Source organism: Plectropomus leopardus, chromosome 8, assembly GCF_026936395.1.
Source record: "Plectropomus leopardus strain MGB_pleo_1.0 chromosome 8, ASM2693639v1, whole genome shotgun sequence".
NCBI classification, from domain to species: Eukaryota; Metazoa; Chordata; class Actinopteri; order Perciformes; family Serranidae; genus Plectropomus; species Plectropomus leopardus.
Window position 1 is genome coordinate 13,155,948 of NC_142183.1, and position 14,075 is coordinate 13,170,022.

Below are 14,075 nucleotides of genomic sequence, written 5' to 3' on the forward strand. Positions count from 1 at the left end.
CTGCTGAGCTCTGATAGACGGGGACTGTCAGATGTTGTTAAGGAAGATGGATTAATTAGTGTTTACTCTGCCACATGACTGCAAGTGAGGTTATCAGTCAAGGCACTCGACAGCCTTGTTTAGAAAGTTGAATAAATTGCTATCTTTCTTTTAAAGCTTTTTTCACCTTTTGCAGTCAGAAATTTCAATTCTTGAGAGGACCGTAATGAAAAATAACAAGAAATTGACAGGATAATGATGTTTTTATGCCTCTTTGTGTGCAATAGTCATGGCCAGAGGCATTGTCTTTTCGTGTTGTCCATATGCTCATACATACGTTTGTGTCCATCTGTCCATCAGTCCCATGCTTATGAAAGCATATCTCAAGAGGGGCTGGAGAGAATGTCTTCAAATTTGGCACAAACGTCTATGTGGATTCAACGATGATTAGATTGATTTGATTTTGGTGATCAAAGAACAAGGTTATCGTTAACTCTACTGTGTAATTGTTGTGCACGTGACATCTCAAGAATGCCTTGGGGGATTTTTTTTCATTTTGGCAAAAATGTCCACTTGGACTCAAGATTAACCTGATCAGCTTTTGGCACTCAAAGGTCAGAGTCACCATGACATTGTGTCATTGTCATTTTTGTGAATATCTAAAAAGCGCCTTGAAGGAATTTCTTCATCTTTGGCACAAAGTTGGAGTCAACGAAAAACTCGCTACAATTTGGAGGTATCTTTTTCAAGAGTGACCTGGCCAATATCTCAACAAGGCTTTGAGAGATTGTCCTCAAATTTGGCACAAACGTCCATTTGGACTCAAACACTAACTGACTAGAATTCTGTGGTCAAAGGTCAAGGTCACTGAGACCTCACAAAACTTGGTTTTGGCCATAAATCTGAAATTCTTACACTAATTATGACCGAATTTCACAAGAAATGTCTAATAGAATAAAATGATGAAGTGATGCCATTTTATACCCAAAAGGTTAAAGGTCAACTTCACTCTGACATCAAAATAGTTTCTCGCCGTTAGTCAATGTCATAACACAGGAACAGAAATGGGGAAATACAGCTCAGATACTAAATTGCTGACACTAATCTCGGGTATCCACTTTGAGACTGTGTTGACTTAATAGATCTTCTGAGGTGAAGATTTACGTGAAGCATCCATGTTTTTACAGACATGGATGTAAATTGCAACTTTTGGAAGAAGCATACAACCATGAGGTGGTATTTCCAATTGTAGTTAATTATGATGAATTTCATAAATAGCGTCATATAATTTCATTTAAAAGCTACATGAAGTGAAAGTCTGCCTATATGCTCTGCGGCTACCGCCTTTACTTCAAGTCTTGTACACTAGAACTCACGTTGACATCCACACAGGCGATGCACAAGCAAAAACATGAAGGTAGCAAAGTGTAGCCCATCACAGGAAGGGCTGCGGTGTTTTGTGTACATGAGGGAGCATCTCTCAGTATGAATCATTTATATTAAAAGAGAAAGTGAAAAGTCTTTCTGGCGCACCCCCTCCTCCTGCACCCCCTCCCCACCCCATGTGAACAGAAGGGAGCATCTTCACATGGCCAAATGGGTCTGATGGTGATGGCATGGAGGAGAGAGCGCGGCTGCTCGCTTGCAAAGCCTTCTATGATCTCTACCACCACTCTCGCCGCGCGCTGGGACACATCAAAAAGGGAATTAATAAATAAATAACACACAACACCATGTTTTATTAACTTGGTTAAGGCACCAGTGGTGAGGGGTCCTAGAGAATCCTGAGATTGGATGGCGGCTGGGATTGTTGCTGGAAAACTTGTAGCAGCTTTCTAACCATTTGCAGATTCTTTGAGGAGGTCTTATTGAGCTGGACCGTCGATGCTAAAAAGTAATTTGGTAGCAAAAAGCCAAACTTCTACAGCTTAATCTCATTGAGTCACTGTAGATATAGTAAATAATGATCAATGTGCATATTACATCACTGCATGTTAGTGTGATGTAGATGCAGAAATAGTTATTTATTTATGTGAAATGTTCAACAGTAACTCCCTGCTGAACTGCTGTACCTGTATTTTTTTTCACTTAATGCATTTGCATATTCACTTACTAAGTTATTAAAAGGGTTAAGTCAACAACACCAACAGTTAATGTTTAAATTGCCAAATTATTATTTTATGATGCAATACTGAAGGGCCGCAACTAACATAATTATATTATTGATTAACCTGCCACTTCTTTTTGAATAACTGATAAATTGGTGAGTCTAAGAAATGTCAGAAAATATAATTTTTAAATCTTATAACTGTCCTCTACTTATGCAATTTTTAATTTCAATATATGCTATAGGGCTGGCAGGATATTCTTTTTCAGTAAACAATTATGGCAAAATAATTCACAATAAAAATTTAAATGCACAATCTATAGAAAATTTAAAAAATAATATTAATTCTAAACGTCAAATTCATCTTTTACTTTGTTTATTGTGTGTTTCTGTCTTTTGGCAAACTAATTCCACTCAAAATATAAGTGTGCGGAGGTGAAAAGAGAGTCTGTTACCATAACTGTACAGACGCATACAAAAAGAGCAATAACAGTAAATGGACAGTGATTTCAACAGTCTAATACAGCGCAACATTAACAGGAAGAGGAATTGTTTAAGAGTGATGGACAGTGCTGCCCTTCATCCTGCACTTGGACAGACACATGTACTGCAGACTCTTTTTCAGACAACCACCTCTGGTGGTTACTCATCTTCTTCACCTACTGTTTAGTTTTGACAGAAATCCAACACTATTCCTAGAGATGGGACTTTAGCTATTTTTTTGTTTACAGTGAGGGAGTTGTTCTGCTTTCTTAACATGGCACAAGCAGATGTTTGTTTCCATAACCCCCTTCTTGGAGTGAATGCAGGGTGTTTTTATAGCCTGGCTTGTTTTATAGGTATTAATACTGTCAGGATGATGCTGAGATTCCGCTTGTCAGGTATTATCTTCACATCGCAGATGGATTAGTGTGCGAGTGTGCACACAGATGTGTTTATGTATGTTTGTGTGTAATTGTGCACGTGCTGCCAAACTTATCCACGTTCCTGGGAATGCGTGTCTGAGCATTATGCACCTGTGAGCGTGTGTGTGTGTGTGTGCGTGTGTGTGTTTTTGTGTCATCTCGAGCGCACTGTGAAGGTGTCATTGTGCAGCCTAGGCCCTGTAAGCTGTCAGACAGTGAGAGATGCTGCACCTCTAAAGGGCATGCTTTCTGGGCCTTTCCTGTCTATTATAAGCCCTGCAACACTCATCAAGGCTGTTGAAGTGCACCCCCATGTCCCTCAAGCAGCCACAGAGAAAAGCCACCTTTCTAACTAGGAGAGCCCTTGCCTCTAAACTTCACATACCCTTGTCTTCCATTTTGACATGATAAACGCAAGCAGCAGTAATGAGGCGTCGGGTTGTCAGGGCATCCATTTTGTTTTTCTGAAATCTGAGTAGAAGCAGAGAATCCTAGCCTCTTCTCCATTTCCCTCCAAGCTGCAGCTCCTCGCCAACAGTGCCGGACCCAAGTCTTTCAGCACCCTAGGCAAGCCCCCGCCCCCACAAAAATGTAATTAGTATCATCTTAACAACCCCAGATTCAAATAACTTTGGATGCCGTGTAAAAAAACAATCGAATGCAAATGATTTGAAAATATTTTTTGACCTTTCTTCAATTGAAAACACTACAAATACCCAATGCTGATATTTAACCTGTTACCAAATAACCCGTTTACCTGTAAAATGGTCCACACTGGTGTTTTTTGAGCATACCACAGCTTTCCCATTCTTTTGCTGCCTGTCGCAATTTTTTTAGGCATGTTGCAGGCTTCAAATTCAGAATTTATTTATATTTACAAAAAACAACCACAAAGTTTATCAGTTTAAATACTAAATATCGTGTCTCTGGACTGTATTCAATTGAATATAGGTCAAAAGAGATTTGCAAGTCATCACATTCTGTTTTTATTTACAGTTTACAGTGTCCTAGCTTTTATGGAATTAGGGTATTTATTGTATTTATTACTGACAGGAACAAGAGCTGATGAGAAATCACACAAACAACAATAATGATAAATAAAACAATAGGAGAATACGGTATGTGGAAACTGTTTAAGTCTTGTTTTTGTACTGCGCCTCAGATAGGTTTTACCTCCTTACTTTCTCTTCCTAATTTCTCTCTATATTTAATGTCTTTGAATGTAAAAAAAAGGAAACTGTGGGAGGTCGGGGGAGAGAGTTTGGCGCCCTAGGCAGCTGCTTATATCCCTTATGGGAAGATCCACCACTGCTTGCCAATACCACCTCATGGCATCCTTCCTTCACCTTGTGATTCCCACTCACTAATTTAGATCCCCACTCAATCTGAAATCCTGTTTAGGGATTATTGGAAATGATACATTGCCCCCGAGGCCTTTTTGATAACGCTGAGAAGTGATGACACCAAAGGTGGTGCTAGCACTACAGCTAAGATAGACAGCACTGAGCCAGCTAGCCAAAGATTGAGATGTGTCGCTATCTCGCCATCTGTAACAGTCACGCCTGGCGTCGTCAGAAGCAGATCGCCTTGATACCAGCCACATCAAATCTCCAGTTTGCCAAGCAAATAGAATAAAACAATCTATCGATCTCGCCCCACCTCCCTGTGTATCAACACAATCCATCTGTGTTCATCAGACTATCTGGCTTTCTATCTTTTGTTGTCTGCAGGCAGGCATTCTTTTCTTTCCTTCTCTTTTATTTTCTTCCTTCCTCCTCCCACATTTGTTTTGTGATCCATCAGCCTATTTACCTTATCATGCTGCCAAACCATCCATTTACGCTCCCATCTGTCTGTCAAACTATATCTTAGCTTCCATTTGTCTAACTATCTCTCTGTTTACCCGTTCACCTGTCAATCATGTGGCTTGCCTTGGCTGCCGCAGGTTGCAGCCGCTCGTCTGGCTGATGCTGTCTCTGACCTCGTCGGCTCAGAAGACCGTTGGATAAAGTAATTAGATTCCTATCACTTCATCTGAAGTTTTACACAGTATTAACTACAGCACAATGTAATTATAGTAATAGAATTATGTCAGTTTCAGGGTTGGCACGAGGCTAAATATATGGACATATCATGAATTTATTATGGTAGAAGGTTAACCTATATTGGCATATGAAGGGGTGTTTAGTTCAGATGTAAGATGTGTGGTTCTTTGTGCAGAATTTACGTGGTCAAATAAATCTGAATCTGGTAGTAATACATTAGTTTAGGCTGTATTTTCACACATTTTTGCAGAACATTATACGTGATCTAGATAGCTCCCTCCACAGAGTCCAAACAGAAGCAGGTCACTGCTTTGGCTCGGTCCAGTTCAGATCAAGCCTCAGTGGAGCAAGCCAGGCACTGATGTCCGTGTAGTCAGGGGGTCTGGCCTCCCACAGAGACCCAATCAGTCTTATAGGGTCAGTGACTGCCCCCCTAGGCACCAGAGTGCCCTGGCCTGATGGATTACTCTCTCTCCTGGCGCAGGCCTGTGAAACGCAGGCCTCAGCTACAGGCCCCATCTGTGCTTTCCATGGCTCCTGCACGCCTTGTGGTCTCCGGCTGTTGGTGAAGCCCCAAAATCAAAAGCTTCAGTCTAGTGTACATATTCTGACACTGCTAGTGACTCTCCATGCGTAAAGTAGACTCGAGTAAAATAAGACTGCAGAATGAGTGCAAAGGCAGTGATTACCCGATTAACTGATTTGCCACTGTTTTCAGAGGTAATTATGGTTTGTCATTTTTCAGGCATGGTCCCTGGTAATATATTACAATATTAAAAAATAAATATTTAGCAGATTTTGGCTTTTCATTGCACAAACTGGACATATGTTGATGCCATTGTGGACTCTGGGATGTAATCCAATAATATCTGATTTAAAAAACTGAGAGAAAACTTGATTTTGAAAATAACTTAGTTTTAGCCCTAGAGTTAATGTACAAATCTGGTGGAAATGCTAGTGCTCCCTGTACAGCACAAAATGTACTGCACATCCCAATACCAGTACCACTCGACTTCTGAGCTACACTGTATACTTAAGTGTTGTGCCAAAGTAAGGAGATAATGTCAAAGTGAAAAGTAAACTCAAACAGCAGGCAAACAGGTGGGTAGTGCTTAGCACTTTCAGGAATTTACTTTCGAGGATATTTGTTTTCTTTCATGGTTATACTTAGGTTGAAGCCTGCCTCCTGAAACTTGACTGCTGAGAGGACAATCATGAATGGGAGTTTTGCCTCAGGCACTGATCGATAGCAAAAGTGTTTTCATATAACTGTTCATTTGGGCTGTGTGTGCCTCCGCCGCATCCCAGAATGCAAAGAGGCATTGTTCCGTGACTGAGGAATCAAGTCCAGCAGAGATATTTTAAGGAGCTCTGAACCTGAGGGGCCCGAGGAGGAATCTGTGCAACCAGTAGTCTGTCAGGCTTATTGTTTTCAATCACGAATCTAACAAATGTTAGCCAAGCTCCGAAGAGAACAATGGATTTTTTTGAGATTACCACTCACATAGATTCACGCAGAGCTTAAAGTGCATATGATTACACACAGGTTTTACCTGCAAAAACACATGCAAAACCTCTTTTCTTGTCTCCTGCTGTTTTGTCCCTGGTAGAGACCTGTCAGAGCTTACCTACTGAGAAGATAAACTAGTACTTTTCTTCCCTCGCATTTGTACATAAACATGTGCCGTGATTTCCTACCCTCCTGAAACATTTTTTGTGTCGAGCAGTCGGGAGACATCACTCTCAGACCAAGCTCTTTTCAGTGCGGTTGTTAAGGTAGTAAGTGAATGTGTGCACATTAAATGCTGCGTGCATGTGGAAGCACGGCAAAGAAATAGGCTGCATTTATGCACAGTATGTTTGACAATAAAAGCACTACGAGGACAGATGGGACTAGTTGCAATAAGGGAGGAGGAAAAAAAGTGGTAAGCATGGCGATGGCAAGAAAATCAGCCCTGATGCCATTGGTGGAGTGACGGTGCACAGCCCAGTTTTTGTCAAAGGGAGTGTGAAACTTAAATGGAAACCAGGGATTGAGAGTCGTGAGAGGCTGCTGGGGAGGGAAGAATGGCTGTATTCACTATCTGGGTCAGTCACCAGTATTGCCAGGCATGCACATCACCGTACCCACTGAGATAGAGTGGTGATAGAAACGTGGAAAGATTAACCACATCCCTGCTCTGTCAAAACCGATTGCATGTGTTATGACCACACTGCTCTCTGCAAACCTCTCCTCATTACAGTTTATCTCAACAGACTGTCAGTTAAACTCACTTTGCCTCCAAGTGCTGTATACAAACTGTCAAGCAGGAACATGAACTTGTATACATGCATGCCTAATCTGAGCACTATGAGATTTAGTGTCCGTTTCAAGTTAAAATTCGCTGTCAGTGGTTAGATTGCTTTCTGTTGCTTCCTGGGTGTTTAGAAATCACAAGTGGTCGGCTTTTTGTAGTAAACATCGGAGGTAATGTCAGTAATAAGGGGGATTAAAAAGAAAAGTAGGGGAGAGCAGGAGAATGAAATTGAAAAGAGAAAATGCAAGACAGACAGTGTGGTGCATAAGGAAGTGAGAAACAGAGAGAGTGGGGGGAATTTCAGTATCTTGCCTCAGCATGTTTATCCAGGCCTGTCTTAGGCATTTCCCTCTGTCATGCCATTCTGATCGCCCCTGCCTGCTATGGCATGCTGAGAAAACACACCAAAACACATCAAGCACCGGATTGCAGCCCCCTCACTCTCAGATCCCCTGACATTTGTACACTCCCCTCTTTCAGGTGATGCTTCTTAAAAAAAAATAAAACTAACAGCAGCTATAGGTTATATACAGATAAACTTTGGAGAGAAGTCAGAGAGAACAGTTTCTCCATAAACCTCCACAGATCGTAGTACAATGCTGCCATAAGGCATGTTGTGTTTCGACAGGGAGGACCACAGATGCATCCTTGTCTTCGCAGACAGGTTGGTTGGCTAAGTATATCTATAAGCCACTTACAGCCGCCTTTGAAAGAAACGTGTTTATTACCCAGGGAATTTGTGAAAGTCATCCGAGGACGTATAGGGAATCAATAAGTGAAAATGTTGGTGAGGCAGGATGAGAGAAACCGGATATATCGATACAGTAAATTAGATAAAACCTGAGATTAGAAGTCAACTAATGTCCCCAAACTTTAACACAACAGCTGAAACATTGAAAAGTTGTGTGTGTGTCCTTTTTGTGAGACAGAGTAAAGAATGTAGTAAGTGTGCATGTACTCATGCAAGGATGTCTAAATTTTGTCGCACACTTGCACTTCTTTTTCCTTGTCAGTGGAATAGCAAGGCAATCATAAACCAGAGTGTTGGCTTTAAGGATACTTAACAAACAGCATGTTGACCTTTATAAAGGCTTTGCTTGCTTGCCTCTACAGACAATGGAGAATTTCAAAAAAAGACAAACATTTTTTACAAGTTGTAAAAAAGTCACTGTGGATCCTGTTTAACAACAGCAAGACTATATCAAAACATTAGTTTACAGACTTTCACATCACTGGTACAATATAGTCCAAGTCCCATTTACCCAGTCCTAAACTCATACGTGCTTTAACTAAAAACATTACGATAAAAAACACTTCCGCCTACGAGAAGCGATCTCTGAGCGTGCCTGAGCACATGCATGTGTATGAGTGCTGCTTAAAGCGGTGAGTTCAAACGCAGCCACTTGCCCAGCAAGCTACCCAGCCATGCATGAGACAGTCTGTACTGATGTATTTTAGATTGTAATATTTCAGCATACAGCTGGATAAATGAGCCTTGGATTATACCGCACCAGTTATGTTTGAGTTTGTAAATGGCTGTTTTGATATATTTTGCTGTTGCTAAGCGCTGCCCCCCTTCACGTTTTTGAGTCCTCCGTTCATTGTTGGGGGGTGAGAGAAAAACAACGTTTTCTTCATAAATTGAATGTAACATGTGCACTTATTCTGCAGTTGAAGTACATCTTTCATGTGGGACGTTAACATATAGAATATGCATTTTTGGATGTGTATTTTAAAGACATGAAAATTTGATTTAAGTAGAAATTTAAGTAAATTCAATAAAGATACTATTTGCACTGCAACCATAATGTAGTTCACTTTGTTCAAATGTTTATCGTTATTTATTTATTTCTTACTTGGAGAAACTCTACCACAAAATCTTGTTTTTTTTTCTCTTCAATTTTTGTTACCAGGAGCCAGGTGACCTTTGTTTATCGTAAGTTGCGGTGTTTTCTTACAGCTGGAAAAAAATCAACAACTTTTGGACACTTGGAGAGAGAAAATGGTTCAAATCAATCTTTTCTTTTTTGAGAACCTAGATATTTTTTTCCGTAAAAAACAAACAAACAAACCAACAACAAAAAAAAACAACCCAGAAAACAATAAGTATTACCTATATAGTGCCATGGCTGAGAGACAGCATTTGGGGCTTTTATTCCTTTAATCTTGCACCATGCGTTGGTTTGTATACATTTTAGCTGCTTGTTATTAATCAGAGTACCATCAGAGAGAAAGGGGTCACTGACACTTTTTTCTTCTGTGACCCACCCCGATCCTCATCGTCCTCCCCCCTGCTTTTCCCCCAGCTCTCCAAACTGAACTCACCTTTTCTTCAGTTGCACCACCCCCCCTCCCCTGCTCCCTGGTTGGGGTGATTACTCTTACCAGTGAACGAGGGGCTGTGTTTGCCACGACTGTAGTTTTGCGATACCCGGCCCATAACTTTCAGTGGGAAGAAATAGCTTCTCTCCCTCTGCATCCCATTTATACACCGTATCTTGTTTCTGTGTAGGGAGTTCCATTACTCTGTAGCTCGGAGGCTGGCAGAGGGGAAGTGGGGAGGGAGGTGCAGGAGATGAAAAGAGGTGATAGAAGGTTGCGGCTGTTGCTGCTGCGAGTGCTGCAGACGCTCTACCCTTTGACAGAGGAGCAAACACAACATGTTGATGTGCAGAGAGCAGATATCTAATTACCTTTATTATTCTTTATCTCATCAAAATATGAAGTGCGGAGCGACACGTAGAGAATTAGACAAAGGCGGTGACATGTCAGAGCAGTCATGTTGTCGCTCACTTGTTTAGCACAAACAACAGTGAGTGCATGATTTGCACAGATACTCTAAAATAGATGCAGCTCCAGTCATGCCTTATGATGCATCCTGGTTGCCTTCTGCAGCTATTTACACACATGATGGGTGATTATGTGAGCCTGACCTTGTTATTGTGGCCTTGATGAATGCGAGTACCATGTTTAGATGTTGGCTCAGGGTCTGATGCAGATGATATTTAACTAACATAGCATAATCCCTCTAAAAGTCTTCCTGTTTATACTGGCCACTGAGAGGCAATTCCTCAAAGTATCCCACGCTGAAAGGGTTTGATAGATGACTGGCAGCTTTTCCGTCTTTTGCGGATCATAGAGCCTTATCATGATGTAATTCCACGTAATTAGCCAAAGATGACAGTAACACAAAAGTCATTATGATATTTAATCTCTTTTGGGGGAATCCACTGGGGGAAACTGCGGTTCTATCATAACATGAAATGACATCTCACTGGAGGCCCTCCAAACAGTCGGGAGAAGGTTGGAGTTGACTGCGCCGGCTTAAGGCCTCTGCTTTCACTGTTTAGTAATCTTTGGGTCCTCTCCTCCTCCTTTTACCCCCGTCTTATTCAGAGGCTCTCCCTTGTGGCAGGGATCATCATGATATACATGTGAGGATATGAGGAAACTGTGTGTGTGTGTGTGTGTGTGTGTGTGTGTGTGTGTGTGTGTGTGTGTGTGTGACTTCCTCAAAGCATTGAGCTGTTTTTCTCTGCACCCCTTGAACACTTAAGTAACAATGCATTTCCTTCTGTGTGTGTGAGACAGAGAGAGATTGTGCGCGTGTCAGTGACTTCCCCCTCCATCTGCCCACCTTCATTGAAATCCTCAGTGCATTTAGTAACATTTTGAGCAACGGTGCCAGCATTTAATTAAGTTCTGGTATGCCAACATCTCCCTGCTGTAACTTGGAATACCTGCTCTTCTTTTGTCAATTTCTCCTCCTGTTCTTGTGCTTCTCTGTGTCGCGCCTACTGTAACTCGGAAAGATGTTGCCGCTGGGAGAAGCAGGTAAAGAAGCCATCAAAACCAATGCGAGTAGAAAGAGTTGCAATCAGTGCTCCAAATAACCGTAGAGTTTGTCTTTTGTGTGGATCTCTCCTCCTATCCCCCAGTCTCACTTTGTTTCCCTCTCTGCCTGTATGTGTGTGTGTGTGTGTGTGTGTATGTGTGCTTTAAGCGTTCAATTCAGTAGAGGCTAGTAGTAATGTTTCTCTCCCAGTAGAAATGGCTGCTGTTTGTTCAATTGTTGTGATAGATTGATGTGGGGTGGGAAAAGATGGGCTTTTATGCACCTGAAGATAGGAACAGAAAAGTCTTTATGAGAAGCCAATAGCTCTCCGTTCAAGGATCCTCTGATGGGAAATGCATTTTGCTGGAAGTTTTTCGCTCTTGTTTTGTGAAGTCTTTGACGAAAGCTTTCCCATGTATTTAAGTAACCCCCAAAAGGGCACTTTTCATTTGTTATTCCACAAAAAAGCGGCCCACTATACATGTTTCTGTGGGGTTTTAACAAGTGGTCACACTAAATGGTCGGCATTGTTTTCAGTTTAAACAGCACACAAATAGCTGCCTCTTGAAATAACAAAGCAAACAGCAACCGTGTGCTCTTGTGAAACGCACAGTTCTCATATGAGTATCAATACACCTGCGCTTCGAACCATCACCACTATAAGTATGTGTGAAGAGAGCTGATGGCAGCATGAAGGCTGGTTATATTTTATTGTAATCAAATCTCTTGATACAAACCATACAGACTGTTGTATTTCAATAATACTGATAAACTCTTTTGAAAGGTGGGTATTCTGAATATAATGTGCATTTATGTTGTTGTTCGTGCAGCCTGTATTCAAACCCCCTATTTTTTTTATAGATCTGTTTGTGGATTGCTCCAGTTTTTCTTTTATGATTCCTCTTGTCTCCCAATTCATTTATAGTCTCTTTTTTTCATATAGTCGTCTCTTTGATCCTTTGTGCTGTCTATTTTCCCATCCTATTTACAGTAATAGATGTAGCCCGAGATGACCCCGCATTAGAGACAGAGGGTCTGTATTCTCCCGGCTCTGTTTTTTACGCTCCTCTGATAGACTAAGGGTTAAAGGGGACTGCTTGCCCAGAAATGAGGTTACAGCAATTGGACTTGCAGATGCCTGGCAGGGATGGATAGTGTATGATCTATTTTCCTTTTTTTTCAATTCTGTCCCTGTTCTTTCTTTTTTTGTGTGCGATGAATGTTTGTTTTGAAAGGAGGAGGGTTGTATAAGTCCTGTTTACAGACTGAAGCACAACCTGTGGATGTAAAAATGAGTGCATGGATAAGTAGTGATGATGTTTTCGGACACGCTGCCGGAACATGTTAGCTGTAATGATCACCTACTGTACGTTACCTTAACTGAAAAGAAGCAGAGAATACAGAACCTTTCATCCGTGTTTTCTTTTTTTTTTTCTAAACACCTCGATCTGTCTTCCTTTCACTCTTTCTGTTCCTTCCCTCCCTCGCTCTCCCTCTCTCCTCCTGTGCACCATCTGCATGATGCTTTGTATCCAATCTGAGGGAGTGCTTTCTGTTCTCCACTGTGATGATAGGAGTCTGCGTGTGTGTGTGCACAAGTTTGTGTATGTGTTCCTAGCCATCACAGTCACTCTCAGCTCATTACCTGACATGATGGATGGAGCGAGTGCCATTAAACAACGCCCAGCCCGGGACGCCTGGCACCCTACAGCTGGCACTGAGTAATGTGCATGGTGGTGGCGGCACGCTTGGAAACACCAGGGAGTCCTGTGTGGGTGTGCCTGCAGTCATCTCCGTGGCTATGCTTCCTGGTTCTGTCCGGCCCCACCTGCCACCTGGCTGCCCGGCAGAAGCCATGGGCATTTCTGGGCAGACACGGTTGGATAGCACGGGAGGCAGTGTTTGTATGACTCTGTCATAGAACTGGCAACAGAGAAACCCAAAGTGCTTTCTGACCACAAAGTCTGTAGTAAAACATTCACTGCCACTAATCACCAGGCGTGAAGAAGCCAATTTCAAATTTTACTTTTCCCTCCCTTGAATTTTCTCTGCTTGTTGGTTCCGACTAGAATTTTTTGAATCGAAGGTTGGTATCGTCGCATGTTTAATCTCACGCAGAATCACTATGAATGACTGCGTGACACAAACATGTCTTGCAGTCCTTGTTCATTACATGTCTGTGTTTTTTATGAACTGTATATGTGAAGCCTGAAGATAAAGTCAGTACCTGTTTATGCTTTTAAGACCTCATTGCCACTTTGAGTTCTAACCAGTTTCATCAGCATTACACTTAAAGGAGTATTTTACTGATCTTCAACCAGTTTTGTATCAAAACTGTGTGGATAGTATGTGTAGATGAACTGTGGTGGACTTCCCTCCATCTAACCAATGATTCGAATCCATTTCATTTTGTCGTTTCTAAAGCACGCTCAGATTTCCCTCTAAAGTGCATTTCTAAACCTGATTTGAAATTATTTGAGAGGAAAATATTTCTTTTTTTAGTTAAATTCGAGCTATTATTTCCCTATGACCCACCACTGAAAGTCACAAAAAATTCATAAAATAGTACGTCAGAAAAATATTTCATAAAAGAGAAAGTCATTATCTAAAAAAGGCCATAGTATATAATACAGATATTTTAAAGAAAAGGCCATAGTAGAGTATGTCATAAAAATGTGTAGCAAATTCCTAGTAAAAAAATCAGAAAGAATTTAAGGTGAAGTTAATGTACAGTATGATCCAAAAAAAAGTCATAGTATAGCATGTCTTAAAATAGTGTTTTAAGACAGTGTTTCACACGATGTCGAATCTAGCAGGAACCCCACTATGCCCTTACACAATAAACAAATTGATGCAAACTTCAGCACACATCGGACAAATAAACATATTGACAACAAGCAACAAAAT

The 14,075-nt window shown here is 41.3% G+C and overlaps 1 protein-coding gene across 1 annotated transcript in view; it reads left to right on the forward strand.

The window, feature by feature from the left end:
- Window positions 1–14,075, forward strand: part of diaph2 (diaphanous-related formin 2) — a 462,996-nt gene that overhangs the window by 443,454 nt on the left and 5,467 nt on the right.